Raw genomic sequence first — 20,152 nt, 5'->3', positions numbered from 1 at the left:
CTCCCTCCCAAAACCAGAAGCTCAGAGATGTCAAAGGTTGTCTTTTCTGCATTTCTGTTTCCCCAAGGCCTAACACAATTCTGGGGACCTCCATAAAGATTTGTGAATTAATGACAAAGATGACATTTCTTCCATTTCAAAGGAGAAAACGTCTTTTGCTTGAGGGTGGAAAAGCTGCTTCTAGTTTACTACTTTTCCTCTTCCTTGTGAAAATCAGCAGTGAGGAGCAGGGAGGATGCCCAGTGCATCTCTTGAGCTCACGTGAAAGTCCAGCCAGAGGCGGACTCAGGGGAGAGCCAGGTTCCTGGACGCTGGTCTCCTCTGCCCCCATTTTTAAGTTCTATATTGTTTCAATTACCCAAACGTTTCTTGGAAGTCCTAGTTTTAATAAAGTCAGGTATGGGCATCTTTTAAGGAGAGAGTCTGAAAGGAAATCCATCAGAGAAGGAAGAATTGTCATGAAGAGGGATTTTGCAGCAACTCTGGGTGTATTCAAAGGCATAAAATTTCTCATGATCCAGCCACACGATGGGAGTTTGGGGGGGAAATGAAGGAGCTTAAGGAAAGGCAAACACACACACACAAAGGCAAAATAGTAAGAAGGCATCATTAAGAATTTGAGGGACTTCTCTGGCGGTCAAGTGGTTAGGACTCCGAGCTTCCACTGCAGGGGGCCTGGGTTCAATTCCTGGTCGGGATCAGGGAACTAAGACCCTGCGTGGTGTGACTGAAAAAAAAAGAATTTGAGGATCCTATATTAAGCATCTCCACATATCTTGAAAACTTTTAGTAAAGCTGTCTTTAAAACTGGAAGCATCCACAAATAACTAAAGTAGCCATAAGTGCCATTTTAAAGATGAATGTTTAATTGCCATGAAAAAGGGCACAGTTACTATGACCTCTAACAACAACAAAAAATTATTGTAACGACATGGCATATAAGTGTTTGACACATGATTAATAAGCGTCCTTGTTGAATATATAAGAATCATGTTTTCTGTTTTAAATATCGTGCCCTGGACACAAATGAGGCTTTGGGGGGAAGTGTGTGCATGTGTATACATACATACAGGCTATAAACAACCGTAATAATGCTTAAGTCTACTGAATTCAGTAAAAGATGTTGTTAAATACTACATATAATCACTTAAGCTACAGTACATTTTAATAGGTTTCACACCAGCCAAGTCATATCTCATTTATTGGGTAGAGCTCTTTTTGGAAAGTTGGTGAGAACATAAGCTTATGCTTATTTTATCATCGTTAACTTTCCTTATAAAATTGAAGGTATATTCCAACATGCAATAAATACCATAGTGAAGAAGTATGCAAATTTGAAATAGTAACACTTTCAATGGAAAACTTGTTTGGAAAGCAACATCAATATTTAAACTCAATGTATAATATTGAGACTTAAAATGTTATACCAGGAATTATATTCTTTGGGGCTTAGCTAAATCTAACAGAAGCCAGAAGAGTATCCTACTTTAAATTCATGATTTTACTTCTCCCTCAAGGCAAAACATTCATTTTTTAAACCACATGCTTATCAGTGAACATGTATTAAGTGTACCATTGACCATACAAGAAATTGTTTTAGCCTTAAAAATACTACAACCTAAGAAATATTTCTGGACTGACTTTAAGTGCTTCTTTGAAAGGTGTAGGTAGAGTATGAATGCAGGAAGCCTATTATAAATGACTGGTGAGTAAAATAATTTGGAACAAACTAGAACTCTCAACCAGCAGCCACTGTGACCAATTAAATATGTTACTACTTCCCACCTTCTAACCTAACACAGGAAGTACTGATAAGCCCACCCACGTGCAAATGATATTTAACTACTTTTTTTACAGTTTGATTCTGCAAAGAAAAAGGAACTATTATTACTAGTCATTTATCAGTGAATTCCTTTTCTGAATAACCCACACTTGAGTCTAATTATTTATTTGGAGGGGGAGAGACTCATAATTACTTAGGGTTTTGTTTGTTTTGTTTTTAACTTTTGTGCTTGGTATTTTTGTGAGTAAAAAAATTTTTTAAGGTTTCTAATTACATTACACCATTTTCTCTAGGGGACAAAATGAAGTCACAAGTATAGTACCAGACGATGCCAGAGAGAAAGTTTCAGAATAAAATCTAAACCAAGGAGGCAACTGGGAAGCATATAAGTGGGGGAGAGGTTTGAGGGTCAAATTTCCTTGAACACTATTATTCTTTTTGTCTCCCGAGATGGAATTTTTACAGTTCTCTAATGTTTAACCAATACTGGCATCCTCTTTGGTCTTAAAAGAAAACTATAAACTTCTTTTGTGTTAAGGATCTATTAGAGTTGACCTCTTAATGTCTCTACTATTTGATGTGAATATTACATAGCATCTTCACATTTATTTTATCAATTGTTGCAGGACACTGGTGAGGTCATATAAAGGATCTAAGCGATCTCCTTAGTGCCTTAGTTAAGAACATCCAGAACCTTTGGGGGACTTTTCCAGGGCTGATGGTAGATACTGCATGTCTCAAGATGCCCAGAGCCCAGAAGGGTGTAAGATTATCCGATGTGATCTCCAAGTTCCAGTATCCCCACATTGCTGGGCTAGACTTCCACCTCCTTCTAACCTTTCTTTCTTTCTTTTTTTTTTTTTTTCCTGTACGCGGGCCTCTCACTGTTGTGGCCTCTCCTGTTGCGGAGCACAGGCTCCGGACGCGCAGGCTCAGCGGCCATGGCTCAAGGGCCCAGCCGCTCCGCGGCACGTGGGATCTTCCCGGACCGGGGCACGAACCTGTGTCCCCTGCATCGGCAGGCAGACTCTCAACCACTGCGCCATCAGGGAAGCCCTCTAACCTTTCTTGATAATTCCTCAGCCACATCTCAGAAACTGGACGTTATGCTGATAGGAGGGACTATGGAAAAAAAAGTTGCAGTGTATGTTTTAACCTATAAAAACTTTCACTAGGTATTTGAATTTATACAAACTTATTAGGATTCATTTCTCTGAATTGAAAGAAAGGCAACTGTGTTGCCTCCCCTACTGTTACAAGTAGGTACCATGAGCCCAGTAGAATGTCCATGATAATTTTTTTATTTTAAAAAAGTTTAAAATTTTTTTATACAACATCTGAAGATTACTTTCCATTTATAGTTATTATGAAATATTGGCTATGTTCCCCATGTTGTACAGTACATCCTTGAGCCCATCTTACACCCAATAGTTTGTACCTCCCACTCTCCTGTCCATGTAATGCCCCTCCCCACTGGTAACCACTAGTTTGTTCTCTATATATGTGAGTCTGCTTCTTTTTTGTTGTATTCACTAGTTTCTTGTATTTTTTAGATTCCACATGTGATATCATACAGTATTTGTCTTTCTCTGTCTGACTTATTTCACTTAGCTTAATGCCCTCCAAGTCCATCCATGTTGCTGCAAATGGCAAAATTTCATTCTTTTTTATGGCTGAGTAGTATTCCATTGTACATATACACCACATCTTCTTTATCCATCCATCTGCTGATGGACACTCAGGCTGATTCCATATATTGGCAATTGTAAACAATGCTGCTATGAGCATTGGGGTGTGTGTATCTTTTCAAATTAGTGTCTTGGTTTTTTTCAGATATATACCAAGGAGTGGAATTGCTGGGTCATACGGTAGTTCTATTTTTAGTTTTTTGAGAAGCATTCATACTGTTCTCCATAGTGTGTGCACCAACTGGCATTCCCACCGACAGCGCAGCAGGGCTCCCTTTTCTCCACACCCTCACCAACATCGGCTATTTGTGTTCTTTCTGATGATGGCCAAGATGTCCATGCTTTGGCCAGTCAGGCGACTTCCTGGCAACTCCAAAGCTGCAGCTGCTGAAGGGACAGACCAAGAGGAGTAGCAGTTCATTGTGTCCTAAATTAACAGATTGTTTACATGATGGAAAAATACCAGCCCATCCTTATGTTCTGGAAATACGGATGCTGAATGCAAAAAGGGATATTCTCTTGGCAATACCTATTAAAAGTCTTAAAATTATCCAAGTGCTTGTTTTCAGAACTGTTTTTAAGAATTTATCCTAAGGAAATAATTTTGGAGGTTACAAAATATTTTCTTGCTTGTCGGGTTCTGTTTTGTTTTGTTTGCTATTATAAACAATATGCTCATCACTAGCATTTATCATAATAGGAAGAAGTTCAAAAATTTTAAACATTTGATTAAATACATCTATGTTAAATACATCATATGTTAAAACACCATGCAGCCGTTTAAAATGACGCCTTAGTAGAATATTCAGTGAAAAGGAAAGCATCACACAATATATTAAATTAAAAACTGCCACGAAACACATGCAAAGCCTGAGGCCACTTATTAAATGAGATGCTGCAAGCGATAGGCCTAGCAGCATGCTAACGTGTTAACTATTGTTATATACACAATAAATGTTCATTATTATTATATAATTAAAAGGCTGGACGGTACCTTCTGAAACATAAATCTAAGTGGTATCTGGTTATATCTGAGTAATAGGATGATGGATAATTTTTATTTTCTTCTTTTTGGTTTGTGTAGTCTAAATTTTCTACGATGAATATGCAAGAATGAAAAACTAATAAAAATTAGGTTTTTTAAGAACTATATTCTTTTTTGTGTGTGTGGTATGCGGGCCTCTCACTGCTGTGGCCTCTCCCGTTGCGGAGCACAGGCTCCGGACGCGCAGGCTCAGCGGCCATGGCTCACGGGCCCAGCCGCTCGGCAGCACGTGGGATCTTCCCGGACCGGGGCACGAATTCGTGTCCGCTGCATCGGCAGACGGACTCTCAACCACTGCGCCACCAGGGAAGCCCAAGAACTATATTCTTAAATAGGATACTCAACTTATATTCCTTTTTAAAAGTACCTGGCATTAATTTTTATATGTTATTATATAAGTATATGATGTTTATCAGAAATAAAGTTTCAGAGTAGTTATTTACTATTTATTTTTCAGCAGCAAGAGAAATAGGTTTGATAGTTTTAATGAGAAGAAAAGAAATAAAAAGCTTACCTTTAGGACTATGTGAGAATATTTGAATTTCATGTGACCACATATTACTGTTTCCCTCCCCTATAGTTTTCCTCCCCCTGCCTTCTAAATAACTTGAACTTCCAATTAACTCAGTATTAATTACACTGTAAGTTTTTTGAGGGCAGGCAGGAATGATTTCTTTCTGGCTTTTGTATTCTCAGAACCTGGTCCCAAACACATACTCTGTACACATTAAATGAATAGGCTAACAAATGTTTAAATATGTCTTATACAATCTGTATAATTCTCCCATTATGTATCTATTAAAATGCTTTTGGGACGTCCCTGGTGGCACAGTGGTTAAGAATCCACCTGCCAATGCAGGGGACACGGGTTCAGTCCCTGGACCGGCAAGATCCCACATGCCACGGAGCAGCTAAGACCGTGCGCCACAACTACTGAGCCCGCACTCTAGAGCCCGCGAGCCACAACTACTGAGCTCACGTGCTGCAACTACTGAAGCCCACGCACCTAGAGCCTGTGCTCCACAACAAGAGAAGCCACCGCAATGAGAAGCCTACGTACCGCAATGAAGCGTAGCCCCCGCTTGCCACAACTAGAGAAAGCCTGCACGCAGCAACAAAGACCCAAAACACAGCCAAAAAAAAAATGAAATGTTTTAAAGAGCCATTACCTCCTTTAAAAAAAAAAAAGCCTTCACCCACATGAAGAAACGTTTCTAGAGTTAAACTTGGAACGTGGACAAACTAACAAGAAAGCATTTAGAAAGTGACTTCTACAGCCTGTTTACCATTATCTCCTTCTGTGGAACCAAGAATGTAACTGTGTAAGAGAATTGTGAGTGGTTTGGGTTTAGGTGAATGGCCAAGGGTAATGTTTGTGGCCTTGGGTTAGACTCTGTTTCCCTGAACCAGGCAAGCTGACCTGAGAGAAACCAGACAGGGCATCCTTGGGCCGTTATCATCGTGCTGTAACCAACCGAACCAACCGAGCAGGCTTGCCTGTGCCTCTCAGGCTGCGGTGTGCAAGTCAACGAGACATCCCGTGACTTGTGTACAGTGGAAGGACAGAGCCACCGTTTGCTCGCCATTTATTTTGGCTACACTGTGCAGCATGTGGAATCTTAGTTTCCCAACCAGGGACTGAACCCGGGCCATGGCAGTGAAAGCGTCGAATCCTAACCACTGGGAAAGATTTTTTTGTGTTTCTTTTTTTTGCGGTACGCTGGCCTCTCACTGTTGTGGCCTCTCCCATTGCGGAGCACAGGCTCCGGACGCACAGGCCCAGCGGCCATGGCTCAAGGGCTCAGCCGCTCCGCGGCATGTGGGATCCTCCCGGACCGGGGCATGAACCCGTGTCCCCTGCATCAACAGGCGGACTCTCAACCACTGCGCCACCAGGGAAGCCCACTGGGAAAGATTTTTGGGGCCACATGTTCCTTGAATGAAACTTCTTAGAACCAGCCTACACCGCCATGTCACTATGCCACCTGCATATGGCTCCCAGCATCCTTCCATGTGTACAGGCGGCTCTCTGACTCAGGGAATGCACACCTGAATGGAATCCACCCAGGTACAATCCTGGAAAGGTTCAAAAGCTCCTCTCAAAGCAGGAAATTATTAACTGCTGAGTTTCTCCAGCTAACTTTACAGACTAACCACAAAGAGAAAACTCTTGATGTGGACAGGTGTCCATGTTATTTTCTCATTGAAAACCCAAGTGTCTAGTAAATAATTCCAACTACAAAGTAAAGAAGAATAGTAGCACTTTAAAATAAATTCAAATGATTCAAAAGTTTAACTGTTGCTTTTAGGAGTTAATCACTCAATGACATATTTCCTTTCCTAAATAAATGCTGACTTTTTGACATCTGGTGTTGGAGCTCATACATCTACGGATACGGCTCGGTTCCTGGATAGAGTGGCACTAGTTACACAGGATGAGTCATCAGGCCACACCTCACTGTACTCACCACAAGGACCTTAAGAAAGGACTCACAATAATTTCACAGATTTCATTTCTGCAAGGAATGCCGCAAGAGGAAAAATGGTTCTTAAACATAAAAATGGCAGGGAAATGTTGCATAGCCTTATATTAAACACAGATTGGGTTTGGTTACTCTGTGGGAATAATTTAGCACGGAGTAAATTAAGTGATAGCATGAGGAATTCATATTCTGAAGAGCCTAATTTACAACCCAAACTTCCACAGATCTTACCTCCTACAGCTTATTATAGTTAAATTTACTTTCAGATCTTAAGGTCTCCCACTTTAGAGACTGAAATTCTTCAGAATTTCCTGTGATATTTTTCCTAGTGTTAAGGGAAGGAAAGTGATCTTTGGGGTTATATAATATACAAAGTTGAATTCTAAAATAAACAGAGGTCTTAAGATATGAGGCCAGGAGTGAACAGGGATTAAGAATATATATCGGGCATAATTAATGTAGATTATAACTAGTTTCAAAAAACAAGTGTTAAAACTGTTTTAATGCTGGGAAAACTGGACAGCTACATGTAAAAGACTGAAATTAAAACATTAAAAAAAAAAAAAAACTCAGAGAGGGGGAAGATGGTGGAAGAGTAAGATGCGGAGATCACCTTCCTCCCCACAGATACATCAGAAATACATTTACACGTGGAACAACTCCTACAGAACACGTACTGAACTCTGGCAGAAGACCTCAGACCTCCCAAAAGGCAAGAAACCCCCCCACGTACCTGGGTAGGGCAAAAGAAAAAAGAATAAACAGAGACAAAAGGATAGGGACGGGACCTGCACCAGTGGGAGGGAGCCGTGAAGGAGGAAAGGTTTCCACACACTAGGAGCCCCTTCGCGGGCGGAGACGGCAGGTGGCGGAGGGGGAAGCTTCGGAGCCGCGGAGGAGAGCGCAGCCACAGGGGTGCGGAGGGCAAAGCGGAGAGATTCCCGCACAGAGGATCGGTGCCGATCGGCACTCACCTGCCCCAGAGGCTTGTCTGCTCACCCGCCGGGGCGGGCGGGGCTGCGAGCTGAGGCTCGTGCTTCGGTCGGAGCGCAAGGAGAGGACTGGGGTCGGCGGCGTGAACACAGACTGCAGGGGGTTAGTGCACCACGACTAGCCGGGAGGGAGTCCCGGGAAAAGTCTGGACCTGCCGAAGAGGCAAGAGATTTTTTCTTCCCTCTTTGTTTCCTGGTGCGCGAGGAGAGGGGATTCAGAGCGCCGCTTAAAGGGGCTCCAGAGACGGGGGCGAGCCGCGGCTAACAGCGCGGACCCCAGAGACGGGAATGAGACGCTAAGGCTGCTGCACTGCCACCAAGAAGCCTGTGTGCGACCACAGGTCACTCTCCACACCCCCCTTCCGGGGAGCCTGTGCAGCCCGCCACTGCCAGGGTCCCGGGATCCAGGGACAACTTCCCCGGGAGAACGCACGGCGCGGCTGGTGCAACGTCACGCCGGCCTCTGCCACCGCAGGCCCGCCCCGCACGCAGTGCCCCTTCCTCCCCTGGCCTGAGTGAACCAGAGCCCCCGAATCAGCTGCTCCTTTAACCCCGTCCTGTCTGAGCGAAGAACAGACGCCCTGCAGCGACCTACACGCAGAGGCGGGGCCAAATCCAAAGCTGAGCCCCGGGAGCTGTGCGAACAAAGAAGAGAAAGGGAAATCTCTCCCAGAAGCCTCAGACGCAGCGGATTAAAGCTCCACAATCAACTTGATGTACCTGCATCTTGGAATACATGAATAGACAACCAATCATCCCAAATTGAGGAGGTGGACTTTGAGAGCAAGATTTATTATCTTTCCCTCTTTTCCTCTTTTTGTGAGTGTGTATGTGTGTTTCTGTGTGAGATTTTGTCTGTATAGCTTTGCTTTCACCATTTGTCCTAGGGTTCTAGCCGTCCATTTTTTTTTACTTAAAAAAATTTTTTTTCTTAATATTTTTTTTATTTAATAACTTTATTTTACCTTACTTTCTCTTTCTCTTTCTTCCCCTCTCTCTCTCTCTCTTTCTACTTTATCTCCCTTTTATTCTGAACAGTGTGGATGAAAGGATCTTGGTGCTGCAGACAGAAGTCAATGCTGTGCCTCTGAGCTGGGAGAGCCAACTTCAGGACACTGGTCCACAAGAGACCTCCCAGCTCCACATAATATCAAATGGCAAAAATCTCCCAGAGATCTCCATCTCAACACCAACACCCAGCTTCACTCAACGAGCAGCAAGCTACAATGCTGGACACCCTATGCCAAACAACTAGCAAGACAGGAACACAACCACACCCATTAGCAGAGAGGCTGCCTAAAATCATAATAAGTCCACAGACACCCCAAAACACACCACCAGACGTGGACCTGCCCACCAGAAAGACAAGATCCAGCCTCATCCACCAGAACACAGGCACTAGTCCCCTCCACCAGGAAGCCTACACAACCCACTGAACCAACCTTAACCACTGGGGACAGACACCAAAAACAACGGGAACTACGAACCTGCAGCCTGCAAAAAGGAGACTCCAAACACAGTAAGATAAGCAAAATGAGAAGACAGAAAAACACACAGCAGACGAAGGAGCAAGATAAAAACCCACCAGACCTAACAGATGAAGAGGAAATAGGCAGTCTACCTGAAAAAGAATTCAGAATAATGATAGCAAACATGATCCAAAATCATGGAAACAGAATAGGGAAAATGCAAGAAACATTTACCGAGGACCTAGGAGAACTAAAGAGGAAACAAGCAATGATGAACAACACAATAAATGAAATCAAAAATACTCTAGAAGGGATCAATAGCAGAATAACTGAGGCAGAGGAACGGATAAGTGACCTGGAAGATAAAATAGTGGAAATAACTACTGCAGAGCAGAATAAAGAAAAAAGAATGAAAAGAACTGAGGACAGTCTCAGAGACCTCTGGGACAACATTAAATGCACCAACATTCGAATTATAGGGGTTCCAGTAGAAGAAGTGAAAAAGAAAGGGACTGAGAAAATATTTGAAGAGATTATAGTTGAAAACTTCCCTAATATGGGAAAGGAAATAGTTAATCAAGTCCAGGAAGCACAGAGAGTCCAATACAGAATAAATCCAATGAGAAACACGTCAAGACACATATTAATCAAACTGTCAAAAATTAAATACAAAGAAAACATATTAAAAGCAGCAAAGGAAAAACAACAAATAACACACAAGGGAATCCCCATAAGGTTAACAGCTGATCTTTCAGCAGAAACTCTGCAAGCCAGAAGGGAGTGGCAGGACATATTTAAAGTGATGAAGGAGAAAAACCTACAACCAAGATTACTCTACCCAGCAAGGATCTCATTCAGATTTGATGGAGAAATTAAAACCTTTACAGACAAGCAAAAGCTGAGAGAGTTCAGCACCACCAAACCAGCTTTACAACAAATGCTAAAGGATCCTCTCTAGGCAAGAAACACAAGAGAAGGAAAAGACCTATAAGAACAAACCTAAAACAATTAAGAAAATGGGAATAGGAACATACATATCGCTAATTACCTTAAATGTAAATGGATTAAATGCTCCCACCAAAAGACACAGACTGGCTGAATGGATACAAAAACAAGACCCTTGGCTTCCCTGTTGGCGCAGTGGTTGAGAGTCCGCCTGCCGATGCAGGGGACACGGGTTCATGCCCCGGTCCAGGAAGATCCCACATGCCGTGGAGCGGCTGGGCCCGTGAGCCATGGCCACTGAGCCTGCGCGTCCGGAGCCTGTGCTCCGCAATGGGAGAGGCCACAACAGTGAGAGGCCCGTGTACCGCAAAAACAAAACAAAACAAAACAAAAAAAACAAGACCCATATGTATGCTGTCTAGAAGAGACCCACTTCAGACCTGGAGACACATACAGACTGAAAGTGAGGGGATGGAAAAAGATATTCCATGCAAATGGAAACCAAAAGAAAGCTGGAGTAGCAATTCTCATATCAGACAAAATGGACTTTAAAATAAAGACTATTAAAAGAGAGAAAGAAGGACACTACATAATGATCAAGGGATCGATCCAAGAAGAAGATATAACAATTGTAAATATTTATGCACCCAACATAGGAGCACCTCAATACATAAGGCAAATACTAACAGCCATAAAAGGGGAAATCGACAGTAACAAATTCATAGTAGGGGACTTTAACACCCCACTTTCACCAATGGACAGATCATCCAAAATGAAAATAAATAAGGAAACACAAGCTTTAAATGATACATTAAACAAGATGGACTTAATTGATATTTACAGGACATTCCATCCAAAAACAACAGAATACACATTTTTCTCAAGTGCTCATGGAACATTCTCCAGGATAGATCATATCTTGGGTCACAAATGAAGCCTTGGTAAATTTAAGAAACTTGAAATTGTATCAAGTATCTTTTGCGACCACAATGCTATGAGACTAGATATCAATTACAGGAAAAGATCTGTAAAAAATATAAACACATGGAGGCTAAACAATACACTACTTAAAACGAAGTGATCACTGAAGAATTCAAAGAGGAAATAAAAAAATACCCAGAAACAAATGACAATGGAGACACGACAACCCAAAACCTATTGGATGCAGCAAAAGCAGTTCTAAGAGGGAAGTTTATAGCAATACAATCCTACCTTAAGAAACAGGAAAGATCTCGAATAAACAACCTAACCTTGCACCTAAAGCAATTAGAGAAAGAAGAACCAAAAAACCCCAAAGTTATCAGAAGGAAAGAAATCATGAAGATCAGATCAGAAATAAATGAAAAAGAAATGAAGGAAACGATAGCAAAGATCAATAAAACTAAAAGCTGGTTCTTTGAGAAGATAAACAAAATTGATAAACCATTAGCCAGCCTCATCAAGAAAAAAAGGGAGAAGACTCAAATCAATAGAATTAGAAATGAAAAAGGAGAAGTAACAACTGACACTGCAGAAATACAAAAGATCATGAGAGATTACTACAAGCAACTCTATGCCAATAAAATGGACAACCTGGAAGAAATAGACAAATTCTTAGAAATGCACAACCTGCCAAGACTGAATCAGGAAGAAATAGAAAATATGAACAGACCAATCACAAGCACTGAAATTGAAACTGTGATTACAAATCTTCCAACAAACAAAAGCCCAGGACCAGATGGCTTCACAGGCAAATGCTATCAAACATTTCGAGAAGAGCTAACACCTACCCTTCTCAAACTCTTCCAAAATAAGCAGAAGGAGGAACACTCCCTAACTCATTCTACGAGGCCACCATCACCCTGATACCAAAACCAGACAAGGATGTCACAAAGAAAGAAAACTACAGGCCAATATCACTGATGAACATAGATGCAAAAATCCTCAACAAAATACTAGCAAACAGAATCCAACAGCACATTAAAAGGATCATACACCATGATCAAGTGGGGTTTATTCCAGGAATGCAAGGATTCTTCAATATACGCAAATCAATCAATGTGATACACCATATTAACAAATTGAAGGAGAAAAACCATATGGTCATCTCAATAGATGCAGAGAAAGCTTTCGACAAAATTCAACACCCATTTATGATAAAAACCCTTCAGAAAGTAGGCATAGAGGGAACTTTCCTCAACATAATTAAGGCCATATATGACAAACCCACAGCCAACATTGTTCTCCATGGTGAAAAACTGAAAGCATTTCCACTAAGATCAGGAAGAAGACAAAGTTGCCCACTCTCACCACTCTTATTCAACATAGTTTTGGAAGTTTTAGCCACAGCAATCAGAGAATAAAAGGAAATAAAAGGAATCCAAATCGGAATAGAAGAAGTAAAGCTATCAATGTTTGCAGATGACATGATACTATACACAGAGAATCCTAAAGACGCTACCAGAAAACTACTAGAGCTAGTCAATGAATATGGTAAAGTAGCAGGATACAAAATTAATGCACAGAAATCTCTGGGATTCCTATACACTAATGATGAAAAATCGGAAAGTGAAATCAAGAAAACACTCCCATTTACCATTGCAACAAAAAGAATAAAATATCTAGGAATAAACCTACCTAAGGAGACAAAAGACCTGTATGCAGAAAATTATAAGACACTGATGAAACAAATTAAAGATGATAAAAATAAATGGAGAGATATACCATATTCTTGGATTGCAAGAATCAATACTGTGAAAATGACTCTACTACCCAAAGCAATCTACAGATTCAATGCAATCCCTATCAAACTACCACTGGCATTTTTCAAAGAACTAGAACAAAAAATTTCACAATTTGTATGGAAACACAAAAGACCCCGAATAGCCAAGTCAATCTTGAGATCGAAAAACAGAGCTGGAGGAATCAGTCTCCCTGACTTCAGAGTACACTACAAAGCTACAGTAATCAAGACAGTATGGTACTGGCACAAAAACAGAAAGATAGATCAATGGAACAGGATAGAAAGCCCAGAGATAAACCCATGCACATATGGTCACCTTATCTTTGATAAAGGAGGCAGGAATGTACAGTGGAGAAAGGACAGCCTCTTCAATAAGTGGTGCTGGGAAAACTGGACAGGTACATATAAAAGTATGAGATTAGAACACTCCCTAACACCATACACAAAAATAAGCTCAAAAGGGATTAAAGACCTAAATGTAAGGCCAGAAACTATCAAACTCTTAGAGGAAAACATAGGCAGAACACTCTATGACATAAATCACAGCAAGATCCTTTTTGACCCACCTCCTAGAGAAATGGAAATAAAAACAAAAATAAACAAATGGGACCTAATGAAACTTCAAAGCTTTTGCACAGCAAAGGAAACCATAAACAAGACCAAAAGACAACCCTCAGAATGGGAGGAAATATTTGCAAATGAAGCAACTGACAAAGGATTAATCTCCAAAATTTACAAGCAGCTCATGCAGCTCAATAACAAAAAAACAAACAACCCAATCCAAAAATGGGCAGAAGACCTAAATAGACATTTCTCCAAAGATATACAGACTGCCAAAAACACATGAAAGAATGCTCAACATCATTAATCATTAGAGAAATGCAAATCAAAACTACAATGAGATATCATCTCACACCAGTCAGAATGGCCATCATCAAAAAATCTAGAAACAATAAATGCTGGAGAGGGTGTGGAGAAAAGGGAACCCTCTTGCACTGCTGGTGGGAATGTGAATTGGTACAGTCACTATGGAGAACAGTACGGGGGTTCCTTAAAAAACTACAAATAGAACTACCATATGACCCAGCAATCCCACTACTGGGCATATACCCTGAGAAAGCCATAATTCAATAAGAGTCATGTACCAAAATGTTCATTGCAGCTCTATTTACAATAGCCAGGAGATGAAACAACCTAAGTGTCCATCATTGGATGAATGGATAAAGATGTGGCACATATATACAATGGAATATTATTCAACCATAAAACAAAACGAAATTGAGCTATTTGTAGTGAGGTGGATGGACCTAGAGTCTGTCATACAGAGTGAAGTAAGTCAGAAAGAGAAAGACAAATACCATATGCTAACACATATATATGGAATTTAAGAAAAAAAATGTCATGAAGAACCTAGGGGTAAGACAGAAATAAAGACACAGACCTACTAGAGAATGGACTTGAGGATATGGGGAGGGGGAAGGGTAAGCTGTGACAAAGCGAGAGAGAGGCATGGATATATATACACTACCAAACGTAAAATAGATAGCTAGTGGGAAGCAGCCGCATAGCACAGGGAGATCAGCTTGGTGCTTTGTGACCACCTAGAGGGGTGGGATAGGGAGGGTGGGAGGGAGGGAGACGCAAGAGGGAAGAGATATGGGAACATATGTATATGTATAACTGATTCACTTTGTTATAAAGCAGAAACTAACACACCATTGTAAAGCAATTATACTCCAATAAAGATGTTAAAAAAAAAAAAAAGAGACTCTAGTAGTCCAGTATTACCCATACTACATTCGAACTAATACATCCCAGAAAAAGTAAACTTTAAAAAAAAAAAAGAAAGGAAAAGAATAGGTAATAAAAAAAAAAAAACTGTTTTAACTTATTTTAAGGGAAAGTTTATTAACTTCATTTTAACAGCCAGACTATAGATTGGAGAAATTTCAAGGGAGAAAAATAAAGTTCTAATCCTTTTTAAGAATTGAAGTGGGTCCCTTTTTGTTGCCTGTAAACCATGAGCTTAGGTCTTAATTCATTCAACAATGAATACCTAACTATATGCCAAAGAGTGTTCTACACAGTGAGGATGTGGCAGAGAAGATGACAAACTGGGCCTTTGCTCTCATCGGGTTTACAGTCTAGTGAGGGAAATCTTATTGGATAAGATACAATAAAGTACAAGATCTTTTCAGATAGTGCTAAATGTTAAAAATAAAATAAACGAGGGTAATGGGATAAAGAGGGAAAGGGTGAGGTAAGGCATAACCTCTATGAGGAGGTTATGTACAAGTACATAACAAGTACAAGATCTTTTCAGATAGTGCTAAATGTTTTCAGATAGTGCTAAATGTTCAAAATAAAATAAACCAGGGTAATGGGATAAAGAGGGAAAGGGTGAGGTAAGGCATAACCTCTATGAGGAGGTTATGTACAAGTACATAACAAGTACAAGATCTTTTCAGATAGTGCTAAATGTTTTCAGATAGTGCTAAATGTTCAAAATAAAATAAACCAGGGTAATGGGATAAAGAGGGAAAGGGTGAGGTAAGGAATAACCTCTGTGAGGAGGTGACAATGAGCTGAGACATTAGTTGCAGAAGGAACCAGCCCAGTGTATTCAAGCAATAGAAGGGACAGAGAGGCTATCTAGTGAGAAGGGGGAGAGCAACAGGCAGGTGAGGTGAGAGGGGCTGCAGGGGCAAAATCATGCAGGACCTGATAGGCCCTGCTAGGGACTGGAATTTTAACTGTAAAGAGAAGTCTTTGGAAGATTTTAAGGAGGTTGTGATATAATCTGCTTAAAGATTTTAAAAGGGGTGACATGGGCAAGAATGGTGGAGTAAAAACTCCTAACAATCATCTCCCTTCATAAAAACAATAAGAACACTAAAAATTTGTCCAAATCAACTTTTTCCAAACTCTGGAAATTAACTAAAGACTTGCAACAATCTGAGAAGCATTTGTTTAAGAAAAAGACCTGAATTTCAGTAAGAGCAAACTTTGAGATATTTTAACTTTCCATGTACCCAACCCTCTTGCCAGCCTCTGTGATAATCTTGTAAACCAACAGCTCCACAATCACAGTGAAAATAAGACTGGGAGTCACTGGAGGAGGCAGATGGGGTTGGAGTTCCTCCAAAGGCCCATTCCTAAAGGGTGGAATTATCTACTTAACACAAAAGGAGGCAGTAATCGAGGAATACAGGAATTAAAAAAAAAAAAGACACAGACATATAGAAAACAAATAGAAAATGGCATACGTAAAATTTACTTTATTGGTAATTATATTAAATTTAAATGGATTAAACACTTCAATCGAAATGCAGAGACTTGCAGAATGGATAAGAAATAAAAAGAAAAATGACCCAAATGGGCTTCCCTGGTGACGCAGTGGTCAAGAATCCACCTGCCAATGCAGGGGACACGGGTTCGAGCTCTGGTCCAGGAAGATCCCACATGCTGAGGAGCAACTAAGCCCATGTGCCACACTATTGAGCCTGCACTCTAGAGCCTGGGAGCCACAACTACTGAATCTGCATGCCACAACTACTGAAGCCCACGTGCCTAGAGCCCGTGCTCCGCAACAAGAGAAGCCACCGCAACGAGAAGCCCGAGCACCGCAACAAAGAGTAGCCCCCACTCGTCACAACTAGAGAAAGCCCACACGCAGCAACAAAGATCCAACACAGCCAAAAATAAATAAATAAAGTAAAATTTTAAAAAAATGACCCAACTATATGCTGTCTGCAAGAGACACCTTTTAGATTCAAAGATACAAATCAGTTGAAAGAAAAAGAGTGGAAAAAGATACTATGCAAATATTAAACACAAAAGAACTGGGATGGCTATCCTACTATCATACAAAGTAGACGTTAAGACCAGAGACAAAGAAGAACATTTAATAAAAGAGTCAAGATAAAAGGGTCAAGGTATCGAGAAAATATAAGAATTATAAACATGTGTGTACCTAATAAAGAGACCCAAAAATATATGAAGCAAAAACTGACAGAACTGATGAAAGAAACAGAACTTCGAACAGTTAATAGTTGGAGACTTCAATACCCTATGTTAACTAATGAATAAAACAACAAAACAGAAGATCAACAAGGAAATAGAAGACTTGAATAACACTATAAACCAACTAGACCTAATGGATATCTATGGAACATTCTACCCAATAACAATAGGATACATATTCTTCTCAAGTACACAAAGAACATTACCCAGGATAAACAATATATCAGGTTGGAAACAAGTCTCAATAAATGTAAAAGGATTGAAATGAAACACAATTCTCTGACCACAGTGAAATGAAATTAGAAATCTGGCTAGAAGGCTGACCAAGAAAAAAGTGAGAAGATTCAAATTATTAAATTAGAAGTGAAAGAGGAGACATTACTACTGACATTACAGAAATAAAAAGGATTTTAAGGGAATACTATGAACAACTGTATGCCTAGATGAAATGTACAAAAACTTAGAGAGATACAAATTACTGAAACTGACTCAAGAAGAAACAGAAAATCTGAACAGACCTATAGCAGTAAACACATTAAATTATTAATCAAAAATTACTCACAAAGAAAAGCTCAGAATGAGATGCCTGCACAGGTGAATTCTGACAAATGTATAAAGAAGAATTAACACCAGTCCTTCACAAACACTTCCAAAAGATAGAAGATGAGAGAACCCTTCTCAATTCATTCTAAGAGGCCAGTATTACCCTGATAGTAAAACCAGAAAAACATCTCACAAGAAAAGAAGACTAGAGGCCCAAATCTCTTATAAGTATAGATGCAAAAATACCTATGAAAATACTAGCAACCAAATCTAGTAACGTATACATCAGATTAAAAACCATGATAAAGTGAGATTTTTTCCAGTAATGGAAGATTGATTCAACATATGAAAATTAATCAATGTAATACACCATATTAATAGAATAAAGAACAAAACCATATGATCATCTCAATAGATCCAGATAAAGCATTTGAAAAATTCCAACACCTTTTCATGATAACACTCAACAAACGAGGAATAGACGGGAGCTTCTGAAATCCAATTAAGGGCACCTATGAAAAACCCACAGCAAACATCATACTTAGTGCCAAAAGCCTGAAAACCTCCCCCTAAGATCGGGAACAAGACAAGGATGTCTGCTTTCACCACCTGTATTCAAGATTGAACTGGAGATTCTAGCTGGGGCAGTTAGCCAATCAAAAGAAAAAATATGCATCCAGAAAGGAGGAAAGAAGTAATATTAACCCATTTGCACCAAGAGAATCCTAAAGAATCTTTTAAAAAGTATTAGAACTAATAAACAAGTTCAGCAAGGTTGCAGAATACACGGTTGATATACAAAAACCTATTGTAGTTCTATACACCAGCAATGAACAATCTAAAAATAAAATTAAGAAAATGATTACATTTACAATAGCATAAAAAATACTTAGGGATAAACTTAACAAAAGACGTGTAAGACTTGTACACTGAAAACTACAAAACACTGCTGAAAGAAATTTCACAAGACCTAAATGCATGGAAAGACATTTGTGTTCCTGGATTAGAAAATTTGATGTTGGTAAAATGGCAACACTCCACAAATTATCTATAGATTGAATGCAACCCCTATTAAGATTGCAGCTGGCTTTTCTGCAGAAATAGACAAGTTGGTCCTAAAATTCATATGGAATTGCAAGGGACCCTGACTAGCCAGAACAATCTTGAAAAAGAATAAAGTTGGAAGACTAATACTTCTCGATTTCGAAAATTATTACAAAGCTACAGAAATCAAGACTGTGTGACAGTGGCATAAAGTCAAACATATAGATCAATGAACGAGAATAGAAAGTCCAGAAATAACCCCTTATATTTAAGGTCAATTGATTTCTGACAAGCGTTCCAAGACAGTTCACTAGGAAAAGAATAATTTTTTTCAACATATGGTATTGGGACAGCTGGATTTCCACATGCAAAAGAAGGAGGCTGGACCCTTACCTCACACCATATAAAAATATTAACTCAAAATGGATCAGAGACCTAAATGTAGAAACTAAAACTATGAAACTCTTAGAAGAAAGCATAGGCATAAACCTTCATGACTTGGGTTAGGCAATGGTTCTTAGATACGGTACCAAGAACACAGGCAACAAAAGAAAAATGAGATAAATAGGACTTTATCAAAATAAAAAACTTCAAAGGACAATATCAAGAAGGTGAAAAGCTGACACAAAGAAAGAGAGAAAATATTTGCAAATCACATATTTTATAAGGGGCTAGTATCCAGAACATATAAGGAACTCTTAATAAGAACTTAACAATAAAAACACAAAAAAATCCAATATAAAAATAGGCAAGGTATCTGAATATACATTTCTCCTAAGAATATATACAATGGCCCATAAACACATGAAAAGATGCTGAACATCATTAGTCACTAGGAAAATACAAATCAAACCCACGATAAGATACTACTTCACATCCACAAGAATCGCTATAAAGAAAAAGTCAGAAGACGACAAGCACTGACGAGGATGTGGAGAAATCAGAACCCTCCTAAACTGCTAATGCAAATGTAAAACGGTGCAGCTATTTTGGAAAACAGTGTGGTAGTTCCTCAAAGGGTTAAATGTAGAGGTAGAACATAACTCAGAAATCCCACTCCTAGGTATCTATCCAAGAGAAATGAAAACATACGCCCACAAAAACTTTTTCATAAATGCTTATATCAGCATTGTTCGTAAAAGCCAAAAGGTGGAAACAACCCAAATGGCTATCAACTGACGAATGGATAAATAAAATGTAATATTCATACAGTGCAATGTTATTTGGACAAAAAAGGAACAAAATACTGGTATGTGTTACAACATGAATGACCCTTGCAAACATTATGTGAAAGGAAAGAAGTCAATCACAAAAGACTTCATATTATATGATACCATTTATAGAAAATGTCCCAAATAGGCAAATCTACAGAGACAGAAAGTAGATGAGTGGTTGCTTAGGGATGGAGGGGAATG

At 39.7% G+C, this 20,152-nt stretch overlaps 1 protein-coding gene across 2 annotated transcripts in view; it reads right to left on the bottom strand.

Annotated features, from left to right (window-relative positions):
• Positions 1 to 561: 561 nt before the first annotated feature.
• The window catches only part of BLOC1S5 (biogenesis of lysosomal organelles complex 1 subunit 5), a 103,616-nt gene continuing 84,025 nt past the window's right edge, over positions 562 to 20,152 (bottom strand). The window contains exon 6 of one of the 2 annotated variants that reach the window (XM_060163725.1): positions 562 to 727. The gene's annotated coding sequence lies outside the window, so the exon portion shown is untranslated. Of the gene's footprint in view, positions 728 to 3,712; positions 3,859 to 20,152 lie in introns of those variants that run through there. The other variant, XM_060163724.1, reaches the window with a different exon arrangement.

This window comes from Lagenorhynchus albirostris, chromosome 10 (genome assembly GCF_949774975.1).
Source record: "Lagenorhynchus albirostris chromosome 10, mLagAlb1.1, whole genome shotgun sequence".
NCBI lineage: Eukaryota > Metazoa > Chordata > Mammalia > Artiodactyla > Delphinidae > Lagenorhynchus > Lagenorhynchus albirostris.
Note: the sequence above shows the minus strand (reverse complement) of the source record. Positions and strands in the feature narration are given on the sequence as shown.